The sequence below is a fragment of the Hyperolius riggenbachi genome, chromosome 9 (genome assembly GCF_040937935.1).
Source record: "Hyperolius riggenbachi isolate aHypRig1 chromosome 9, aHypRig1.pri, whole genome shotgun sequence".
Taxonomy (NCBI): domain Eukaryota; kingdom Metazoa; phylum Chordata; class Amphibia; order Anura; family Hyperoliidae; genus Hyperolius; species Hyperolius riggenbachi.
In genome coordinates, this window is record NC_090654.1 from 61,681,411 (window position 1) to 61,705,367 (window position 23,957).

At 45.6% G+C, this 23,957-nt stretch overlaps 1 long non-coding RNA gene across 1 annotated transcript in view; it reads right to left on the reverse strand.

Moving 5' to 3' along the window:
- Positions 1–2,365: 2,365 nt before the first annotated feature.
- The window catches only part of LOC137532424 (uncharacterized), a 115,142-nt gene continuing 93,550 nt past the window's right edge, over positions 2,366–23,957 (reverse strand). The window contains exon 4 of the long non-coding RNA XR_011023926.1: positions 2,366–2,599. This is a non-coding gene — a long non-coding RNA (uncharacterized lncRNA). The remainder of the gene's footprint in view (positions 2,600–23,957) is intronic.

Sequence of the window (23,957 nt, forward strand, 5' to 3'; positions counted from 1 at the left end):
TGTCTCCACTGAAAGGGGAGGACAGTGGTGGAGTAATGTTTCTACTGAAAAGGGAGGACAGTGGAGGAGTAATGTCTCCCACTGAAAAGGGAGGATAGTGCAGTAATGTCTCCCACTGAAAAGGAAAGACAGTGAAGACATAAACTCTACCACTGAAAAGAAAGGATGCCTCCACCTCCTCATCCTTCGTTTATGGCCCATACTCACGGGCTACAATTGTTGCGGCGACAGGTGGCCCGTGAGTATGGGCCGTTGCGCGGGCGCGCACCCCGAACCGTCGCTGATGTCGCCAGGCGATTGGCGTGGTCAATTGCCTGGCAACAGTCGCCGCCGCAACTGTCGCTAGTCCGCGTGAGTACGCGGACTAGCGACAGCAACCTCTATTGAGGTATACTGAGCTTCCGGCGGGGGGAGGAGGAACGTCGGCGACAGCTTCCATTGAGCCGCTGGTCCCTCTTCCGCGTGTGTACGCGGAGGGACCTGGCGAGGAGCTGTCGCCGGCCTGTCGCCCACACGCTCACGTGTGCTGGCGACAGGCACAAAAAGTTGCCCGTGAGTATGGGCCATTAGTCAAGTCCAACTCTCCATGATTACATATACTTATGCAAGCCAGATGTGTCTGTCAAATCATTACTTATTTCAAAATCATTACCTTGCCATAGTGAAGGGCAGGCGTGGGCTCACGAGTCCATAAGGGCTCGAATTTGTGATTTAAATGAGGCTTAATTGCCTCAGGTATGCAGCTGGGAGAGAGGAGGTTACTTACTCATAAGTCTGTTGTCTTCTATGAGTTTCAAACGTCTTGCACGCGTCCGATTTGAAGGAGGAAGTGCGGTAGTGAGTCTTGCAACACGTCCAATAGGACGTGTGCAAGACGTCTGAAACGCATAGAAGACAGCAGACTTATGGGTAAGTAACCCCCTCTCTCCGAGTTGCACACCTCAGGCAATTAAGCTTCATTTAAATTACGAGTTCGAGTCCTTACGGACTCTCGAGCCCACCACTGGTGAAGGGGCTTGTATATCTCAATGAAGCTATGAGCTGTATCAGGATGGGCCACTAAGGAACAAGCAGGTCATGGCAGATCATGATCCCTAAAAAAGGAGAACAGTGATGGTGGACATTATGGTGATAACATATTATGTAAAGTTTATGGTTGGTTAACAGCAGGTAATCTGGCTATTTGGTTTCATGTTTGAGATACCTCCAACAAACAAAGAGCATTAACGGATATCTTAGCACTCAATATTTTTCAAAAAAGATGCCTACTTGTGTGTAGGGAGCTGTGCAGGTGCTTACCGCACCTCCAGTACCCCAACGTCTTCCTCCTTCTTCCATTGTCCAAGTTCTTCACTTCTTGGTTGGTGGTCAGTATCTCCTGACCCGGACATACTGTGTGCAGTATCTCCACTTGGGCGCCTTGCGAACACGCTTACCTCATATGGTGTCGCAGTATGTCTGGGTCAGATGCCGTGCTGACCAGGAAGTGAAGAACTTGGGAAATTACAAGAGAACGGAGGGAGATGCCCGGGCGTGGGAAGTACGGTGAGCATCTGTACAACTCCCCACACACACAGTAGGCATCCTTTTTGAAAATATTGAGTGCTAAGGTATCTTTTAAGTGTTGTTGTCTAACTATAATATAAGTGTTGTTTGTATTATGAAGTGTACACGTGCATTCCCAATGCGTCATGGCTCCAGCGTGGCCTGTGGATTCCTGGAAGTGAGGAAAAGGATGGTGACGGCAATAAGGAGGTGGCTGTGGCCAGCCAGAGAGGAGCGGGGACAAGCCACCCCAGTGACAGATCTGCGCTGTGACCCGAGAATTGCTGCAGATCGTCTACAGGGAGGACCATAATCCAGAAAGACATTGTGCAGAAATAATTGTGCAGAACGGTCCTTGCAGTGTTTGGTTTATGTCAGATATTCATCTTTCTATAGAAGGAATGTAAGGTGGAGGAATGTATAAACAGAGAGGCGTCTGCTGTGTAAATATGGAGTATATATGGAATATGGAACGCAGCCTCTGCTCTCTGTTCCCTGATCAGTGTGTTTATAGTTCAGCGGACCATGTAACCCCCCCTCCTGCGTGACCCACATCTCCCCAGACACAGAGTAGGTGATCTTCTGACTTCACTGATGCATGCTTGTTCCTGGGCAGCCAGCCAGTGATTATAAAGCCATAAACAGCCGGGGAATCAGAATGTGTAGAAGAAAGTTTTCATCAGTGTTAATGGCTAAATATAATTTTATAGACCCAAATAAATCAAAAGTATGCTCCACCCCCTAATAATATCCAAAGTCCATAGAGTTCACTAAAAGGGGTTTAAAGGAGCCAACACATTTATAGTTATTTTTATCGGTATCACTTTAATTCGTGTTTGGTTTTCACTTTTTTGGGATAAAGTGTATAATAACATTCAGGTTTGACGAACAGAATTTCCAGAGACAGCATCGTGTTTCGCAGTGAGAAGCCACTTCCTCGGAGGCATACCAGCAGTTCTGGATGTGTGCCTGGCTTTCAGGGGAATAGAGAGATGATAGGCGTATTTGGAAGTGATGCATCATGGGAAACCAAACTTGCTCACTTAAAGGGTACCTGAACCGAGTAAAATTATTTAAAATAAATAAATGATGTACCTGCAAATGAATATTACATACCGTATATTCTGGCGTACAAGACGACTGGGCGTATAAGACAACCTCCCAACTTTTCCAGTTAAAATATAGAGTTTGGGATATACTCGCCGTATAAGACTACCTCTCTTCCAAAGCACACCAAATAAAAATTAAAAAAATCCTATACTGATGCTATGAATGAACAGATACTGGTGCTATACTGTATGTGGTACTCAGTATATAACAGTGTATAGGTGACTGGTTGGATCGGTTAGCTCTCTCTAAGTGGATTGGTTAGCTCTCCTTATCTGTTTATCAGAGCGGTATGGAAGAATAGATTGCGCTGTGCCCATAAAACACGCCTCTTTCACCCCTCTGGCCCACCTTGTTTCCCATTTACCTCCTTCTCTGCCTCTCAGATCTCGCACATGTGCACCTGCGCCGCTTCACTACAGTCCTCACCAGCGAGATCTGAGATGCGGTAACAGGATAGGGAGCATCGCCCGGCATCAATGACACCCGGCGTATAAGACGCCTCCTGACTATTCAGATGATTTTCAAAAAAAAAGTAGTCTTATACGCCAGAATATACAGTACTTTTTTGTTTTACTCAGCCAAAGTTTATTAAAGAACAAACTATTATTATTATTGATTTATATAGCACCAGCATCTTCCGTGGTAGCATACAGGGTATATCAATACAAAACATACAAAACAACAGTTGATACAAGACAAGAGGGGGTAACAGCTAATGCAGTGAACAAATTAACTACATATTTTGCAGAATCGAGTGGCAAAAACGATTGAGAAGAGAATCGAGCACCAGAAACGAACCGTGTATTCCCAGCATTACAATCTAAACATTGAAGGTATAGGACAGTAGGTAAAGGGAAGCTGTGTGTGTGTGTGGAGTGGTAGAAATGGTGGTTAGTGGGCAGTGTCCGAGGTAGGGGAGTATGCTTGCCTGAAGAGGTGAGTTTTCAGATTGCGCCTAGAAATAGTAATTGTAGGTGAGTGGCGGATGTGTTGAGGGAGAGCGTTCCAGAGGAGGGGAAAGGATCGAGAGAATAAGGTGATCAGAGAAGAAGACGGAAGGCTGTCGTTAGCAGAGCGGAGATTGCGTGTAGGATGGTATCTGGAAATAAGTTGAATAAGATAGTAAGGAGCTATGTTGTGGAGAGCTTTGTAGGCGAGAGTAAGGAAACATACATATATTTGTTGATAGAGCCGGCACTACCATAGAGGCAACATGGGCAATTGCTTCAGGGCCCCAGGGCCTGTAGGGGCACCCCAAGGAGTCTCCCCCAACTCAACTGTTGCTCCATGGGGTAGCTGCAGAGTCTTCAGCAGCATAGCATCCCACTTGTCCCGGCGGACAGACACCTCTGTGAGTCTGTGGCTCTGGGTGCTTCCATCTTCATCCACCGCTGGCTGCATCTTCGCTGTGACCTGTGGCATGATATTATGTAGTAACATGTGTCGGCTCACAGAGGCAACGCTCCCCTGTAAGGATGGAGTCAGGGAGTGCATGGAGTCATGGACCGGCAGACACATGCTTTCAGGAACAGGTGAGACACTGCTCGGGAACACAGTGAAGTTGGGTGGTGATATCGGAACTGGGGGGACAGCAGCCGGCTCAGGAATGCTGGAGGAAATTTGGCTGCAACAATGGGCCCCTCATGACGTTTTCTGATTTGGAGGTGTCTGTCAGGGGAGCCCCTGGACTTATTTTGCCTTGTGGTCCATAAAACCGGCCCTGTTTATTAAGCAATTATAGATTCTGTGTACATTAGTAAATGAACAGCAAAAGGAACCTTTCAGTGTAGCACAACAGGAGCAATAAAAGGAGATCGATCCATATTATATATAGCACCAAAACCAAGTCAGAGTAATAGCACACAAACATTATATAACACACCTAATGGCCCTAATTACAACCATTATTAAACTCGGAGAAAAAAAGACAGAGCAGTAACATGGAACCAAAACTTAGTATAGATCGTATTATGGACAAAGTCTACTTCTGTCTAGTTCCAGTCATATCAGTTGCTGTCAGTTAGAACTAAAAGGACAATTAATGAGCAAGGTAATGTCCCTGTTTCCCTGTGGCTCAAGTGGGCGATAGTGCTGACCAGGAAGCTGTTATGGGGTCATTGCCATTTTTAAAATGGAGGATGGTGAATTCCATGGGTCACAGTGAAAGAGATTGATGAGTAGACTACACGGGAGGTAAGTATGATGTGTCTATGTGTATTTTGACTTTTATTTGTCAGTTCAGGTTTGCTTTAACCAGTTCATCCCAAAGCGTTTTTTACCCTAATGGACAAGAGCGATTTTCACCTTTCAGTGCTCATCCCTTTCATTTGCCAATAGCTTAATCACTACTAATCACAATGAAATGATCTATATCTTGTTTTTTTCACCACCAATTGGGTTTTTTGGGGTTGATATTTGATTTCAGTCAGTGTTCTCCCCAGGCTCTTTTAGCCGGGTGCTCCACCCGGCTAGATTTGGTGACCACCCGGCTGTCATCGGCTCACCTCCTTACTTCCTCCTATGCTGTAAGCAGAGTGGCCCTGCATTTTTATCTCGCCCCACCCGGCTGCTTTTTCATGACACCCGGCTACTATTTCATGCCACCCGGCTGGAAAAAAATTCTGGGGAGAACACTGTCAGTAATTACTTTATTTTCTATGCATTTTAAAGGGAACAACAAGGAAAGAATGAAAAAATACACTATTTCTCCAATTTCATCCCCTATAGTTTTAATATAAACACTGCTACTGTGCATAAAACCCACACATTTTATCTGCCCATTTGTCCTGGCTATCACAAGATTTTAATTATGTCCCTAGTACAAAGTATGGTGACAATATAGTATTTAAAAAAATAAAGGTGTATTTTTTCTTTGGTGGTCTTTTTTTTCCCATTGTTTTCACATGCACGTGAATGCAAGTGCACGCCCGGGAGCGCGCATGTGCATGCATGCACGCGCACAGCGGCAGCAGCACTGTCTGACTTATAAAAACGTCCTGGAGCCATTAGGAGGCTCTAGCAGGACGTTTGTATAAGTCAGCTTGTCATTAAGTGGTTAAAGCTGAATTATTGCACATACCTTGTTTTAAGAAGGCAATGTTATATTTAGCATTGCTTTTCGTCAGAGGGCTTTTCGGTCTCTTTTACCTCCTTATACACTCTTTAAGGCTAAAAAAAAATCCAGCCATGCCTAGAAACCAGAGATGCACGTTGCAGGGTCAGGGCAGAGAGAGTCCAGACTGCCGGGATAAGATCAATCGCAGGGAGACACAACTGCTGAGATAAGATCAATTCACCTTGCGGGGAGACTAGACTGCTGGGATAAAATCAGTCTCAGGGAGTCACAAGTGCTGAGATAAGATCAATCCAACCGCAAGAAAATCCAGGCTGCTGAGGAGGCACAGTTTGTAGAGAGCGGAAATGGGGCTCTAGGCAAGATAGCAGTTTTTGATCACCACTGATGGTCACCCTGCTTTTTTATTTAGCAAGATTTGGTGGGGGCCAATATCAACCAGGCATTGCGCAAGGCATGCGTTATAATAAGTGTGAACTGCAATGGACACTGCAGGCATTATACCATACACATTAATGCAAAGCCTGCTTGCCTCGCAGAGATGTGAACAGGCCCACATAATTGTATGGGCAGTGAGTTGACAAGTAGACTTACAGTTGGATGCCAAAGTTTGGGCAACCTTGTTAATTGTTATTGTTATGATTTTCCTGTATAAATCGTTGGTTGTTACGATAAAAAATGTCAGTTAAATATATCATATAGGAGACACACACAAACCGAGATCTCAACGTCTTTCGTGAACATTGGACAAAATAAAGTTCACTTCCTCAGGAGTAAGTTCCCAGCTTAATAGTTTAGTTTGAGATGTAGGCTGGTATCTAAAAATAAAAGCAAAGGAGGTAATGCAAGCACAAGCATGGTTGTCAGCAGGCTGGGGGAAGGGAGGGGGGGAGTGGGAGGGGATAAGGTATGGATTTGGAAAGGATAAGGGCTGGGAAATGGAAAGGGGGTAGGGTATGGGGAAGGGTATATACAGTATTGGATTATGTAATATACAGTGGGATGCAAAAGTTTGGGCAACCTTGTTAATCGTCATGATTTTCCTGTATAAATCGTTGGTTGTTACGATAAGAAATGTCAGTTGCATATATATATATATATATATATATATATATATATATATATATATATATATATATATATATATATATATATATATATATGAGACACACACAGAGATATTTGAGAAGTGAAATGCACAATAATTGTTTAAATAAAATTAGGCAGGTGCATACATTTGGGCACTGTTGTCATTTTATTTATTCCAAAACCTTTAGAACTAATTATTGGAACTCAGATTGGCTTGGTAAGCTGAGTGACCCCTGACCAACATACACAGGTGAATCCAATTATGAGGAAGAGTATTTAAGAGGGTCAATTGTCAGTTTCCCTCCTCTTTTAATTTTCTCTGAAGAGTAGAAACATGGTGGTCTCAAAACAACTCTCAAATGACCTGAAGACAAAGATTGTTCACCATCATGGTTTAGGGGAAGGATACAGAAAGCTGTCTCAGAGATTTCAGCTGTCTGTTTCCACAGTTAGGAACATTTTGAGGAAATGGAAGACCAAAGGCTCAGTTTAAGTTAAGGCTCGGAGTGGCAGACCAAGAAAAATCTCGGATAGACAGAAGCAACAAATGGTGAGAACAGTCAAAATCAACCCACAGACCAGCACCAAAGACCTACAACATCATCTTGCTGCAGATGGAGTCACTGTGCATCGTTCAACCATTCAGCGCACTTTACACAAGGAGATGCTGTATGCGAGAGTCCAGCCACAGCACAAACAGAGCCGACTGATTTATGCTAAAGCACATTTGGACAAGCCAGCTTCATTTTGGAATAAGGTGCTGTGGACTGATGAAACTAAAATTTAGTTATTTGGGCATAACAAGGGGCATTATGCATGGAGGGGAAAAAACAGCATTCCAAGAAAACCACCTGCTACCTACAGTAAAATATGGTGGTGGTTCCATCATGCCAGTGCAGGGACTGAGAATCTTGTCAAAGTTGAGAGACACATGGATTCCACTCAGTATCAGCAGATTCTGGAGACCAATGTCCAGGAATCAGTGGCAAAGCTAAAGCTGCGCCGGGCCTGGATCTTTAAACAAGACAACGACCCTAAACACTGCTCAAAATCCACTAAGGCATTCATACAGAGGGACAAGTACAACATTCTGGAATGGTTATCTCAGTCCCCAGACCTGAATATAACTGAAAATCTGTGGTGTGAGTTAAAGAGAGCTGTCCATGCTCGGAAGCCATCAAACCTGAATGAACTAGAGATGTTTTGTAAAGAGGAATGGTCCAAAATACCTTCAATCAGAATCCAGACCCTCACTGGAACCTACAGGAAGAATTTAGAGGCTGTAATTTCTGCAAAAGGAGGATCTACTAAATATTGATTTCATTTCTTTTTTGTGGTGCCCAAATTTATGCACCTGCCTTATTTTGTTTAAACAATTATTTCACACTTTCAGTAAATCCAATAAACTTCATTTCACTTCTCAAATATCACTGTGTGTGTCTCCTATATGATATATTTAACTGACATTTTTTATCGTAACAACCAACGATTTATACAAGAAAATCATGACAACAAGGTTGCCCAAACTTTCGCATCCCATTGTATTCTGCAACCCAACTGATGCAGTGTAAATGCACCATAATGGCCTGTTGCCACAAAGTTTGCTCCTCATGACACTCACGGGTGCACGCCTTGCATGAGCAGAGGATGCTCACCCATTGGGGGTTGGCGATCTTCAGAGGCTGCCAGTGGGAGACTGGACAAGACCAAAGCTACAGTGAGGGACACGTGACTTGTAGGGGCTTGAAGAAGCCCCAGATGGGTAAAGATAGATTTATTTAATTCACCTCGCTTGTCCTTTAAGGGGGACAATAACTGAGCATGTCTATGTATAGTTAGTTCAAAAAAAAGATAAGATCAGTCATTCTGCTGAATCCAGGCTGCTGAGATAATATCAATCTGCCTCACAGAGGATATAAACTGCTGACATAAAAAAAATTCAATCCACCTTACAGAAAGTCCAACCTGATGTGCTTCATACACAGTCCAGGCTGTTGATATATGATCATTCTGCTTCATAGAAAGTCTGGGGTAGGGTGGGTACATGCCCTTGATCACTATCACCTGCAGGGATCGCGACTGGATCCCTCAGGCTACAGTCCTGTAATGACAGACGTGTCGCTAGCCTACAGAAGTTCTGTTGCTATGGAATCCAAGCAGTCAGCACTCAGTAGAGAATCAGATGCTGAAATGTTTTAAATCTTCACCAAAAAGACAATGTTTGGGGGTATAACCCCTCTCTCAAGGCATAAGGTAAACATACAGTATATACAGTATATCAGTGCACACACACCACACCCATTGCTGCAGAGGCGGCACGGTGCATAGCAAAGCAGGGAGGGGTGACCAGGAGAACAATAGGTTCCGTCAGTCTGGATCTCTCACTGAAACATAGGCAGAGATTGGGGTCTGTTGTACTTGGCATGCGCTCCACGTAAATTGGCGTGGATGCGGTGACAGCCCCAGGACCGCTCAACGGCGTAACATCCTGGGGCGGGGTTTGCAGAAGATCGCTCCGCTCCGTCATCAATCTCCCAGCGGCCATCACAGCTAGGAGACTGTTAGAAGGCGAAACCGCCGTCTAGTTACACTGTACAGCGCTGCGATCTATGGCAGAGCTGTACTGGGGACAGTCGTGTGACAAGGCTGTCCCCCTGGGAGACACAGGAGCAATCGGCTATCATAGGCTGATGCCTCTGACAGCCGATCGCAGTGATTGGCTGGTGGGGGGAGAGTGGGAGATCCGGGAATAAAAAAAAAAAAATAGTGAAATTTATTGAAAAAAATATATATAAACAAATAAAAAAATAAATAAATAAACATGCCGGCAGGGATCAGAGCCCACCAACAGAAATCTCTGTTGGTGGGCAGAAAAGGGGGGGAATCACTTGTGTGCTAAGTTGTACAACTCTGCAGCAGGGCCTTAAAGCTGCAGTGGCCTAAATTGTAAAAAAAAAATAGCCTGGTCACTAGGGGGGTGTAAGCCTACGTTCCACAAAAAGGATCCAAGCACCTGTTCATGAAAAAATGTAAAATGAACCTCCCCATAAGAAGGTTCGTGATAGAGTGTGCCGTTGGGGGGGTAGGCGTGATCAGCATTACTTACCTATGGGCGGCTGCTCCTCTAGTCTAGCTCACCATCCATATGGAGTCGGCCATGTTCCCCAGGGAGCAACTGCAGTTTAAAGCTCCCACAGACGTGTCACACACCACCGACCGCTTTAATGCATAATGAGATGTACTCATATCGACGGACTACTTCTCCCAGCATGCTCTGTAGCAGTTGGAGGTGCATGAACACCACTGCAGGAGCTTCAAACTGCGGTCGTTCCCTGGGGATCATGGTGAACCCCATACGGACGATGGGCTAGAACCCCCAACGGCACGCTCTGTCACAAACCTTACAGGAAGCTTAATTTTATATTTTTTCATAAACAGGTGCTCTAGTCCCTTTAAAGAGGATCTGTAACATCAAAAGATCCCCTGGGGGGTACTCACCTCGGGTGGGGGAAGCCTCCGGATCCGAATGAGGCTTCCCACGCTGTCCTCTGTCCCACAGGGGTCTCGCTGCAGCCCTCCGTACAAGATGACTTCCCGGCTCCTGCGCAGGCGCTCTGACGGCTGTCGGCTCCGAACTACACGGAAATACCCGATCGCCGTCGGGTCTGCTCTACTGCGCAGGCGCAAGTTTCCGGCGCCTGCGCAGTAGAGCGGACCCGACTGAGATCGGGTATTTCCGTGTAGTTCGGAGCGGAAAGCAGCCCCCGCTGGAGCCAGCAAAGGTAAATATTGATTTTACAGTCGGGTCTGTCGCCGGCTGTTCGGAGGGCTGCAGCGAGACCCCCGTGGGACAGAGGACGGCGTGGGAAGCCTCATTAGGATCCGGAGGCTTCCCCCACCCGAGGTGAGTACCCCCCAGGGGATGTTTTTGAGGTTACAGAGTCTCTTTAAGAGGCAGAAACAGCCAGGAGCACACACTGCAGAAAGCAGAATCTGCATATGTAATAAGCAGCTATGACTGTCTCCATTTACATTTTCATTCCATGTGTCACACTAGATTGTAGTCTTCCTGCAGCACAACCTCTCCTGCAAGCTTGTGCTGTCTCCTCGGTCTGTGCCAGTCATCCTCTGGAGAGGTGTATATGGCACCTGCTGCACGACCTCTGCAATACCTCACACAACGTTCTGAGATGAGAAAGAGGGACACTTAAGCTACGCCCCTGCCACACCCCTGTCATACTCCTAGTCACGCATACCATAAAGATTTCATAGGAAAAATATGTAGTTTTATAATTCAAACCACATGGGTCCTTTCTATCCAGGGTAATTTTCCTTCATATTACCATTTTACAAATAGCAATTTAAAGGATGGAAATAAAGTTTAGAGTCGATCAAACACCTTTTTAGTAGAGAAATATATATATTTACATAGAAAGAGGGATAGAGTCCTGAAAGAGGGACAAATGAGGAGGAAAGAGGGACAGGGCACAACCTCTCCTGCCAGCTTTACCGTCTCCTCGGTCTGTGCCAGTCCTTCTCTGGTGAGATGTATATGGCACCTGCAGCACTACCTCTCCTGCAAGCCTGTGCTGTCTCCTCGGACTGTGACAGTCATTCTCTGTAAAGGGATATATGGCAGCTGCAGCACGACCTCTCCTGCAAGCTTTGCTGTCTCCTCAGTCTGTGTCAGTCATTCTCTGCAGAGGTCTATATGGCACCTGCAGCACGACCTTCACTGCAAGCTTGTGCCGTCTCCTCAGTCTGTGCCAGTCATTCTCTGAAGAGATGTACACCTGCAGCACTACCTCTTCTGCACACTTGTGCCGTCTCCTCAGTCTGTGCTAGTCATTCTCTGCAGACTATAGAAACTGTAGAAGACAAGGGAAAAAAACACAGGGACACCAGGAGCCCTTTCTGGTGTACTATCGAAGGTTATTTGGCTGAAGCAAGAGTTTATTATACTCACTGCTCCTTAACAAGGCTTCACTCCACCAGGGTGTAGTGAAAACCACACAACGTGGGGTGGTGAAACAAGACACAGTGGGATAGGAGGAACCCTTGGTAGTAGAAATATATATATATATATATATATATATATATATATATATATATATATATATATATATATATATATGTATTTGCCGATAATGATTATTAGGTGTAAAAAGTTCTTGCCTAACTTAACCTGCTGCCGACTGCTCCACGCCGATTGGCGTGAGCAGTGCGGCAGCCCCAGGACTGCTCCACGCCCATTGGCGTGAACGGCCGTCTATGGGGCTATGTTATGATCATGTCTGCAGCGTTTACTGCTGGCTGCAGTGGTATTGTAACCCAAGCAGTTCTGATGTCATTACATGCATTTTCTTGCATAGTTTGGTTTGCACTTAAACTAGTTGCTGATTCCATCTGCAGTCACTCTGAAATTAATGACAGTTTAACATGCTCTTGTGTAAACAAACATTGTCTGCTGCAGTGGAGGGGCAGTCCCTTTCCTGCAGGATGCATATCATTGTCTGCCTTTTCCTGCTATCAGCCTGTGATTAATTACCATTCACTTGTGTGGGAATCTGCAGGTCTGCTCCCATTGGATGACCTCAGTATAAAGAACTGCTTCCTGCAATGTCTCATGGGCTGCCATAGTCTCAGATTCTATCTGTTACTCTGCTCGTGCCCCACCTCGTTCCTGGTCCGTGTGGACTGCGCTGACTCCTGCGAAGGGGTCAGCGAGTCCTCCTAGTTCTGCTCTTGTTCTAGAAGTTGTTACTTGCTTGTCTTGTGTCATATATTGGTTCATCGCCAATATATACGCATACTTGCGCATTTTGTTATTTTCCTTGTATCCGTGTTACGTTGATATATCAGTGTCGCTGATATATACGTACACGAACTGTTTATATCCTGTGTTCCGTTAGTCCGCGTTCCAGCACGCTGAGCTAGTTATCCTGTTCCTGGTCCTGTTTGTGGATTGCGTTCATCTCTGCGAAGAGATAGCGAATCCTTCTGAGTCCTGTTCCCTGTATTACTCCAGTCTTAGTCAGAGTTCCTGCTTATGTCATATATCGGTTCATTGCCGATATATACATATGTTAGTCAGACGTTACGAATAGTTTCATTGATAACTGTAATTGTAATACGCTAGGAAATCATACTTATTGTATATTTATCTGTGTTACGTTCATCTATCTTGATCCTGCTATTTTCTGACTATCCTGTCCTGTCTTTGTGAGGCACGCCATCGCCGCAACGCATTGGCTGCCTCATTCCAGTCTGTCTGGTTTTGGACGCTTGCTGTCGCTAAGTAGCCGCTAGCTAGCAAGCGTTCATTCTGTCTACTTGTTCTGATCTCCTCAGTCCTGGTTTATGCGCTCAGCGCTACTTTGCGCTGAGACGTTATTACGAAAGTGTTGTTTGTGGCTGTTCGGATCTGCACCGGCTCTGTGCACCACAATCTCCTATTGGAGTCAGTCCTCTCCTCCACTAAACTGGGGATATCCTGATCCCTTGTGCTGGTGTGTGTACCTCCTTCACGTCAGCTTATGTGTTGTATGCTGACCGTGGAGATTACACCTCCAAGCTTAACATTATGGTAGCCCCATTACCAATCCCCATTGTGGGGGGGGGGGGGTTCCCAGCAAAAATGACACTGTTTGTTATGGTTCCTGTTCCTTTAAGAAATTTGAGAAGCTCAATTCTGAAACAGAAAATGAGTTTTTTTTTTGAATGTACCAGGTTCCTGGCCAATCCCGAGCTCTAGGCTACTCCTGTTTCAACGTGGGCCCCCCAGCTAGTTTATGTTTTATTTAAGGGAAGATTGTTTCAGTGGGCCTACGATGTCTTGGATCATACCAATTTAAAAGAGAGACCACTGGAATTTCTAGCGTTTGTGATCCATAACTGGCTGCGCAAAACCGATTTGCCTAGCCCTTTTGATAAGCTCCTGGCAGCTTGTCAATCAGCTGCTCCTTCTACTGCCTACAAAAATAATCAGCAAGCAGATAATTGTTCTGATAACTTTTCTTCTGCTAAGGCAGTAGGGTCTAAAGCCAAACGTAAACGCTCTAAAAGAAAAGCGTTACAATCAGCGGAGTCGTTGCCCTTGGCGACTGCGCATCAGATCTGTAATGAGACTCCACTAGTAGCAGATAATGAAATTCAGTCACCATTCAGGGGAGTCAAATGGACCTATGAAACTACTAATGAACTTTCATTGCTAGCCAGGGAAAATAAAAGTTCTTGTTTAAATGAATTATCTGAATATGATTATGAAGATATATTACAGAGTATTGAACAGATCAATTTATTCGTGCAGCAAGGGAAATTTGCATACACTACAGTTCAACACTTGCTACAGGTACTGGAGATCCTTAGGAATAAGAAATCGGCCAATCACCTGCTAAATAACCCAATGTATGTTTCTGCCACTAACACATTTGCAAACTATGATCAGCCGGAATGCTCAGCTGTTAAATATGCATGGGATCCTCCATTTGAGAAAGGAGAGATGGAAGCCCTGGTCTATGAATGGAAGAAAGATGCAAGTTCATTTTGTCAGTTTTACAGTGCAAAAAGTGAATTAGTATTGAATGCATGCATTAAGTCTGCCTATAACCTAATAAAAACTGGTGTGTGTGGGTATGACTTTGTGGCTCCATTGATCGATGTGTGGAGAATGATTCTGGACGATTTTTATGCGATTCAATCAGTTGATACCAGGGAAGACACACTGTCAAGTGGAGATTGTTCCACTTCCTCAGTTCCTGAGGACTCGCCTGCTTCAGCACCTTTGGCTGATTCAGCGAGTTATTCAGAGCTCCTTTTGTGTGAAATTGAAGTTCCTGTAATTCCACCCTGTACCATGGATAACTCAGTGTTACTTCCCAGTAAGACAGAAATTACTAATACTTCCTTAATCTTGCCCTGCACAAATTTCTCAGCAGAGGACCCAGAGGTCCTGCTGACTTCTGAGTCCAGACTAGCCAGTACTCATGAGTCTTTGTTCAGTGAAACAGACACCAGAAAGATCTTGTCTGTCTCTGCAAACACTTCTGCAGAAATTACCTGTGTTAATAAAGTTCAACTCCTGTCTGATCCAGCAGATGCCAATAGATGCACTACATCAGTTTCTGAGTCCCAGCAATCCTGTCCAGAAATCTCAGAACCCCAGCATCTGAATTTTCCAATTTCACAATTGAATGGTGATTTAGATGCGCAAACATTGTGTTTTGATCTTCCTGTTTCTACACCTCACTCTAGTTTCATGAATAACTCAGAGCGTCTGCTATGTGAGTCCGAAATCGCAGAATTATTACCGTGTTCAGAAAATGTTCCAGTGAACTTGCCCTGTACCATGAATTGTGCAGTAGATCTCTCCAATGAAACTCAGGTCACAGAATCATTATGCTGTCCAGCAGGTGCTTCCATGGTTTTGCCCTGCAGTGTGGACTGTTCGGTGATCCTGTCCAGTGAAGCTGTGGTCACAGAGTCTTATGCTTCACCCAGTACTTTGGATACTTCAAACCCTCTAGCAGAACAGTCTGAGGCACTGCTTACCTCAGTTGGTGTTGCAGTAATATTCACTTGTCTAGCAGCTGTTTTGGAATTACAGTCTGCTCTAATAAAACTTGATGAATTTCTGCCCAGCGAAGCAGAAGCCATTGAAATATTGTCCTCGTCAGCAAGTGTGTTAGATACCTTGCCCTGTACACAGTCTGATTTAACCAATGTTGTTGAGTCCCTCTCCAGTGTTGTAACAGCCGAGGAACTCCAGCCCTGTCCTCTGAATGTTTCAAAAGTCTTGCCCTGTAACATGGATAATTCTGACTCGCTGGAAAAAATAATAGAAATCTCAGAATTTCAGTCCGGGTTAATGAGTGTTTCTGAAACCCAGCCCTGTATCCTGGAAAATTCTGGTTCTCTGGCCGGTGTGGCAGAAGTTCCTGAGTCCCCTTCCTGTCCAGTGAGTTACTCAGTTTTGCCTAGTTCAGTGGGGATTGCTGCACTACTGACTTGTTTTGCAGCCCTTCATGAGCTCCAATCCAGTGTATTTGATGAGTCTCTGTCTAGTCCAGAAGAAGTTATGGGAACCCTGTCTAGTTCGGTGCATACATCAGAAGATTTGTCCTGTCTTGTAAATGCCCCTGAACATGATTTGTTAATAACTTTGCTGGAATCAGAGACATCTAAGTCTGATCCTGCATTTTTTAGTGAGAATCCAGTAACTGTGAAGTCTAGTCATGATGATTTTTTTTTGCCCAGTCCTCGTTTCGGTCCTACCTTGACTGACTTTGAGGTTTGCAGTTCCTTGACATGCCCAGAAGTCTCTCTTGTACCGGTGTGCCCAGATGTGCTTCGTATGCCAGAGTGCCCAAGTATGTCTGTGTTGGCGTGCTCACACGCTTCCCTAGTGGAGACATGTTCTGATGTTGCCGGTTGGCCTGCATGCCCGGAGATGGTTCTGGTCCCTAAAAACCCTGATCTTGATGTTTGTCCTTGTGGCCCTGACTCTGGAGTTGCCCTGGGTTCCATAGGGGTTCTTGATGGTTCTCCATGTGAGCCTAAGGGGCGTTCTGACCTGTGGGGATCTCTTTGGAGCTTCCAGGTGTTCTGGGAGATCTCTGAGGAAACTTGTCCTGGTGCCTTGGACTGGTTCAGCGGTGGGTTTTGTGTTGGTGGGGACAGTTCCGGTGGGCATTGCAAAGGCTTTGGCGTTTTTGGACAGTCCCGGGAAGGCGGTGGGTATCGCTCAGAGAGTTTCTGGGGGCTTTTCTCTGGAAGTCGTGGTTCTGATGGGTATCACACTGAGGCTTGTGGTGCTGACGGGCATGGTTCTGTAGGTTCTGGTTCTGATGGGTCCAGTCTTGTGGGGACTGATTCTGGAATTTGGTCTTGCCGGGCTGTCCCGGTCATCATGAATTATCAGTCAGATTGTTTTGTTGGGAATTTCAGTTTCGAAAAGCGTCTGGTATCCGCTTTTAAGGGGGGGGGGATAATGTTATGATCATGTCTGCAGCGTTTACTGCTGGCTGCAGTGGTATTGTAACCCAAGCAGTTCTGATGTCATTACATGCATTTTCTTGCATAGTTTGGTTTGCACTTAAACTAGTTGCTGATTCCATCTGCAGTCACTCTGAAATTAATGACAGTTTAACATGCTCTTGTGTAAACAAACATTGTCTGCTGCAGTGGAGGGGCAGTCCCTTTCCTGCAGGCTGCATATCATTGTCTGCCTTTTCCTGCTATCAGCCTGTGATTAATTACCATTCACTTGTGTGGGAATCTGCAGGTCTGCTCCCATTGGATGACCTCAGTATAAAGAACTGCTTCCTGCAATGTCTCATGGGCTACCATAGTCTCAGATTCTATCTGTTACTCTGCTCGTGCCCCACCTCGTTCCTGGTCCGTGTGGACTGCGCTGACTCCTGCGAAGGGGTCAGCGAGTCCTCCTAGTTCTGCTCTTGTTCTAGAAGTTGTTACTTGCTTGTCTTGTGTCATATATTGGTTCATCGCCAATATATACGCATACTTGCGCATTTTGTTATTTTCCTTGAATTCGTGTTACGTTGATACATCAGTGTCGCTGATATATACGTACACGAACTGTTTATATCCTGTGTTCCGTTAGTCAGCGTTCCAGCACGCTGAGCTAGTTATCCTGTTCCTGGTCCTGTTTGTGGATTGCGTTCATCTCTGCGAAGAGATAGCGAATCCTTCTGAGTCCTGTTCCCTGTATTACTCCAGTCTTAGTCAGAGTTCCTGCTTATGTCATATATCGGTTCATTGCCGATATATACATATGTTAGTCAGACGTTACGAATAGTTTCATTGATAGCTGTAATTGTAATACGCTAGGAAATCATACTTATTGTATATTTATCTGTGTTACGTTCATCTATCTTGATCCTGCTATTTTCTGACTATCCTGTCCTGTCTTTGTGAGGCACGCCATCGCTGCAACGCATTGGCTGCCTCATTCCAGTCTGTCTGGTTTTGGACGCTTGCTGTCGCTAAGTAGCCGCTAGCTAGCAAGCGTTCATTCTGTCTACTTGTTCTGATCTCCTCAGTCCTGGTTTATGCGCTCAGCGCTACTTTGCGCTGAGACGTTATTACGAAAGTGTTGTTTGTGGCTGTTCGGATCTGCACCGGCTCTGTGCACCACAATCTCCTATTGGAGTCAGTCCTCTCCTCCACTAAACTGGGGATATCCTGATCCCTTGTGCTGGTGTGTGTACCTCCTTCACGTCAGCTTATGTGTTGTATGCTGACCGTGGAGATTACACCTCCAAGCTTAACAGGCTAGCAGGAGATCGCGTGTGCGCACGTTGCACGTGCATCTCCTGCTTTTAGGGCGGAGACTGTCAGACGGCGAAACCGCCGTCTAATTACTTTGTACAGCGCTGCGATCTGCAGCAGTGCTGTACTGGGGACAGCTGTGTGACACAGCTGTCTCCCTGGCAGGCTAAACAGTGATCGGCTTTCATAGGCTGAAGCCTAATGCTGGGTACACACTATTAGATTTTCTGGTCGATTTACTGTCAGATCAATTATTTCCAACATGTCCGATTTGTTTTTCATCGATTTCCCAGCAATTTCCGATCGATTCCCGTGCACTTTAATACGGAATCGATCGGAAAATGCTTGGAAATCGATCTGAAAGCAAATCGAACATGTTGGAAATAATCGATCTGACAGTAAATCGACCAGAAAATCTCATAGTGTGTACCCAGCATAAGACAGCTGATCACGCTGATTGGCTGGTGGGGGGAGGGAGAAAGGGATATAGAATAAATAAAAAAAATAGTACATTTTACTGAAAATTTAATAAAATAAATATTTACCAAAAAACAAACAAACACCTGGGGGGCGATCAGACTAAGGAGGGGGGGGGGGGGGGGTAATCACTCGTGTGCTGTGTTGTTTGGCCCTGCAGCTTGGCCTTAAAGCTGCAGTGGCCATTTAAGCAATAAATGTCCTGGTCAGTAGGGGGGGGGGGGGGGGTTAACACCGCGGTCCTCAAGTGGTTAACCAGTTCCCTACCCTGAGGTTTTCCCCCTAAAAAAACCAAGCAATTTTCTACATTTCACAGGTCTCCCATTCATTAGCCAATAACTTTAGCAGTACTTATCACAAATAAATGATTTAGGCCTTGTTTTTTTGCCACCAATGAGGCTTTCCCTGGGTGGTACTTTTTGCTAAGTATTATTTTACTTTGAATGCATTTTAAAGGGAATAAGGAGAACAAAATGAAAAAAGTCCTTATTTCTCAGTTTTCAGGCATTACCGTTTAAAAATAAAAAGTATTACTGTAGATCAAGCCCACATATTTTATTAGTCCATATGTCCTGTTTATTTCAACATTTAAATTATCTTCCTAGTACAATGTATGGCGATAATATAATATTTGTAAATAAAGGTAAATTTTTCAATTTTTTGCTTTGTACTTTACTAGCAATTACAAGCCATATTCGCCAAAATAACAGTAATATGCCCTCACGGCATACATATCTAAACAGCTAAACCCATTTATTAGCTCCCACCCCTGTAGTTAGCAAGATGTTCCCCTTTATTACCCTCCGCCCCCCATATATAGCCAGGTGTGCTCCATTATTCTCCCCCATCCCCCATAAATTGCCAGATGTGCCCCTTTATCTACCCCCACTATAGATAGCCAGATGTGCCCCTTATTAGCCCCTCCCCCATAAAAATCCCAGATGTGACCCTTTATTAGCCAGATTTGCCCCTTTGTCCCCCCACCCCCATTGATAGCCAGGATTGCCCCTTATCAGCCCCTCCCCCAGTATAAAAGATATATATGTGTCCCCTTAACCCCCCCATAGATCGCCAGGTGTGCAGCTGTATTCTCCCCCCTCCCCATAGATAGTCAGATGTGTCCCTTTGTTATTGCCCCCCCCCTCCCCCATATATAGCCAGGTGAGCCCCTTTGCCCCTATAGATAGCCGAGTGTGCCCCTTTGCCTCCCCTCCCCATAGATGGCGAGGTGCGTAATGATCCTGCTTCCTCTCCCCTTTAGATAGCCCCCAGATAGCCATTATGACCCCCTCCCCTCACCTTCATGCTGCCATCGGGCAGGGAGCAAGGAGGATTAGCATGTAAACAGCTCACCTTGCCTCGTTCCAGCGCGCAATCAGCGTCCCCTCTGTGCATTACCGCTGCATGTGTCACTATGCCGAATGGACCGGGTCCTGGCTTGATGACGTCATCAAGCCGGGACCCGATCCATTCAGCATAATGACACAGGCAGCGGTAATGCACGGAAGGGAGGCTGATCGTGCTGGAACAAGGTGAGGTATGTTGTTTGCATGCGAATCCTCCATGCTGCCCGATCGCAGCATGGGGGAAGAAGGAGGGGGGGAATGCTAAATTACAGGGAATCGGGCAGGGGGTTGGAGAATGTGAACCCCCGGGAGGGCATCCTTAATTAGAGTAGTTAGAAGGAGGGGGGTTAATGAGCCCAGATGCGTGGTAGCACGCGCACTGTGCTCATTAAAGGGAACTGACTTATATTCACATCATGTGGCGTTCAAGAGCCACTTACAATGACGTGAATATACTGTAGGTAGGATGCGAAGTGGTTAAACAAGGAGACATCTGCTTAAAGGGAACCTAATCTGAGATGGATATGGATGTTTCCTTTTCAAACAATACCAATTGCCTGGCAGCCCTGCTGATCTCCTGCTGGCTTCAGCAGTGGCTGAATCACACACCTGAAACAAGCATGCAGCTAATCCAGTCTGACTTCAGTCAGAGCACCTGATCTGCATGCTTGTTATGGGGCTGTGGCTGAAAGTATTAGAGACACAGGATCAGTAGGAGAGTCAGGCAACTAGTATTATTTTAAACGGAAAAATCCATATCCTTTTCAGTTTTGGTTCCCTTTAATAAAAGAATCTTGGTATTTATTATCAGTCAGACTCAGGCAACGTGTTTCGCGGCTTGAACCGCTTCCTCAGGTCAATTAGGGTATAGCGAGGTCATAGCTGGGGTATAATTACCTACATATGGGTATATATAGGGACATATATAAACGCGGGCCATATATAGACATGTCCCCTTCTCATACATTTCAAGGGAAACGTTACTCCATATGCGCTTATGGCTCTTTTAACCTGTAACGATCGGTGTCAGCACACAGAGAGAATCTGATTATTGATGATCTGCAGAATCATCAATAATACAGATGTATACTTGATTATGGATGATCTGCAGAATCACCAATAATACAAGTATGACTAACCTCTCGACACCTAATGAAGTGTAAGTGTTTGGTGTAACTGTAGGCTATCTCCCGTGAGGCGGGAGATACAGGCAGCTCGGCCAAGAACCACCTGAGGGGCAGGTGGCCCTGGGGTGTGCAGGAACTATCTCCTTGAGAGAGGGAATAGTGAGAACCTGGCAACCAGTGATACTTGGAGATCAGATAATAGACTGTACTGCAGCCAGGGGACTCCAGGGGAAGAGGCCACTGGCTACTAACAGGCCGGACTCTCTGAGGAGCGGGAGTCCAAGTTGCAACTGACACTTGGTGGAATTGTGTCACAGCTAGTACAGATAGACTGAGCACTCAAGGGGTGAGTGACAGCCTGGAAGGTCGGGCAGGCCAGGTCGGCAACACACGAACAGATAAGGTACAGAGACAGAAGGCTGATTCGGTAACCGGGTACAGGCAGGGTTTGGCAACAGGTAGGCATATATGCAGAGGTACCGAATCAGAAAGCAATAGAGAGGTCGACAGAGCAAATAGTCATAACAGAAATCAAGCAGAGTCCTAGACTGAGGTGTGAGGTCCTTGGTCTCAACACCCAGGAACTAGTCTAGAGAAAACTCAGCAATGACACAGTAATCCTAAACTTGGGTGTGAGGTCCTTGGTCTCAACACCCCAGAACTGGTCTACAGGATAACACAGTAATGACACAGTAGTCCTAAGCTTGGGTGTGAGGTCCTTGGTCTCAACACCCCGGAACTGGTCTAAAGTATAACACAAGCGTAATCTGGCTAAGTGTGAATTCCCAGGTCCACCTGGTTCTAACACACTGTGGGATTTGACTGAGGTCTGAGTGCTCACACGTAAGTATTCGCAACGGCAGACAACTTGAGACTGACCAGCAAGATCTATATATACTGCAGCGCTCCTCAGCGCCGCCCAGCGCCACTCAGCCAATCAACAACTGCGCTGGGATCAGCTGATCGATCTGATCAGCTGATCCCTCTCCTACTGGCATAAAGGTCCTGCCTTCCAGCGCGAGCGCGCGTAGCTCTCCATCTGTGTGCACTAGAAGGCTCAGGTAAACCAGATGCATGCTGCTGTGCGGAAACCGCCAGTCTGAACGCGGAGACAGCCGCCCCGCTGCCAGACCGTGCGGCGGCATCTCCGCAATCCATTACATAACCCTTAAAAAATGTTATTGTTAAAAATGTTATTGTCTTGATGTGAATACTACCTATACTGACTTGTGCACATACAATTGTTTATAATGGTTGTTTAATTTATTTTATATATATTGTACAAGTACCACGATGTAATACTGGTTTCCTGAGTGTCCATATTTGTTTGTTTTTAAGTGCCCTAATTGATCTGAGGAAGCGGTTTAACCCGCGAAACCCATTGTCTGAAGTGCTGATTGATAATAAATACCAAAATTCATTTATTAAGAGGATGTCTCCTTGTTTAAGGTAGGCAAGAAGTTTTTATACCTAATAATCATTATTGGCAAACATATATATATATATTTCTACTACCAAGGGCACCTCCTATCCCCCTGTATCCTATTCTCTGGAGAGCTGTTTATGGCACCTGTAGCACTACCACTCCTGCAAGCTTGTGCCGTCTCCTCGGTCAGTGCCGTCTTCTAGTTCTATGCCAGTCATTCTCTGGAGAGGTATATATGGCACCTGCAGCACTACCTCTCCTGCAAGCTTGTGCCGTCTCCTCGGTCTGTGCCAGTCATTCTCTGGTGAGGTGTATATGGCACCTGCAGCACAACCTCTCCTGCAAGCTTGTGCCGTCTCCTCAGTCTGTGCCAGTCATTCTCTGGTGAGGTGTATATGGCACCTGCAGCACTACCTCTTTTGCAAGCTTTACCGTCTTCCTCGGTCTGTGTCAGTCATTCTCTGGAGATGGGTATATGGCACCTGCAGCACTACCTCTCCTGCAAGCTTGTGCCATCTCCTCAGTCTGTGCCAGTCATTCTCTGGAGATGGGTATATAGCACCTGCAGCACTACCTCTCCTGCAAACTTGTGCCGTCTCCTCAGTCTGTGCTAGTCATTCTCTGGTGAGGTGTATATGGCACCTGCAGCACTACCTCTCCTGCAAGCTTGTGCTGTCTCCTTGGTCTGTGCCAGTCATTCTCTGGAGATGGGTATATGGCACCTGCAGCACTACCTCTCCTGCAAGCTTGTGCCGTCTCCTCAGTCTGTGCCAGTCATTCTCTGGTGAGGTGTATATGGCACCTGCAGCACTACCTCTTTTGCAAGCTTTACCGTCTCCTCGGTCTGTGCCAGTCATTCTCTGGAGATGGGTATATGGCACCTGCAGCACTACCTCTCCTGCAAGCTTGTGCTGTCTCCTTGGTCTGTGCCAGTCATTCTCTGGAGAGGTGTATATGGAATAATTAAGGCGATGTTTAATAATATCATAACTAAATCTTCCTTGAACATAGGGACAGCTGGTTGCCCCGAGGCACACTGACCGCCATCCCACTCATGGCCATCTCCAGATTTCATCTTCCCCTAATTAGTGTCAGTCATGGAGGATGAAATGCAGGCCAAACATAGGGGAAAGGAAAGGCCTAAATAGGCAAACTACTCAAAATATGTAAAAATTAAATGAAAACTTTTTATTCAGGGTATGACATCAAGTCAGTGATACTTCTGGGATATTGATCTGGTCAATAACAGGAGGATCTATTAATCAGTTAATGAAATTAACAACAGTTGCATTCAATCTTTATTCACACTCTGGTGCTTTACTTTGCAGACAGGAGAACATAGTATGGCACAAAACAAAACGTTTGAGCTCTGGTATCCTTTAATGCCTTTTAGGCACTTGTATCGGCCTGAGGAAGTGGGCTTGGGGCCACGAAATGTGTTGCCTGTGCTAAATAAACCGTTTGTTGTCTGAGAT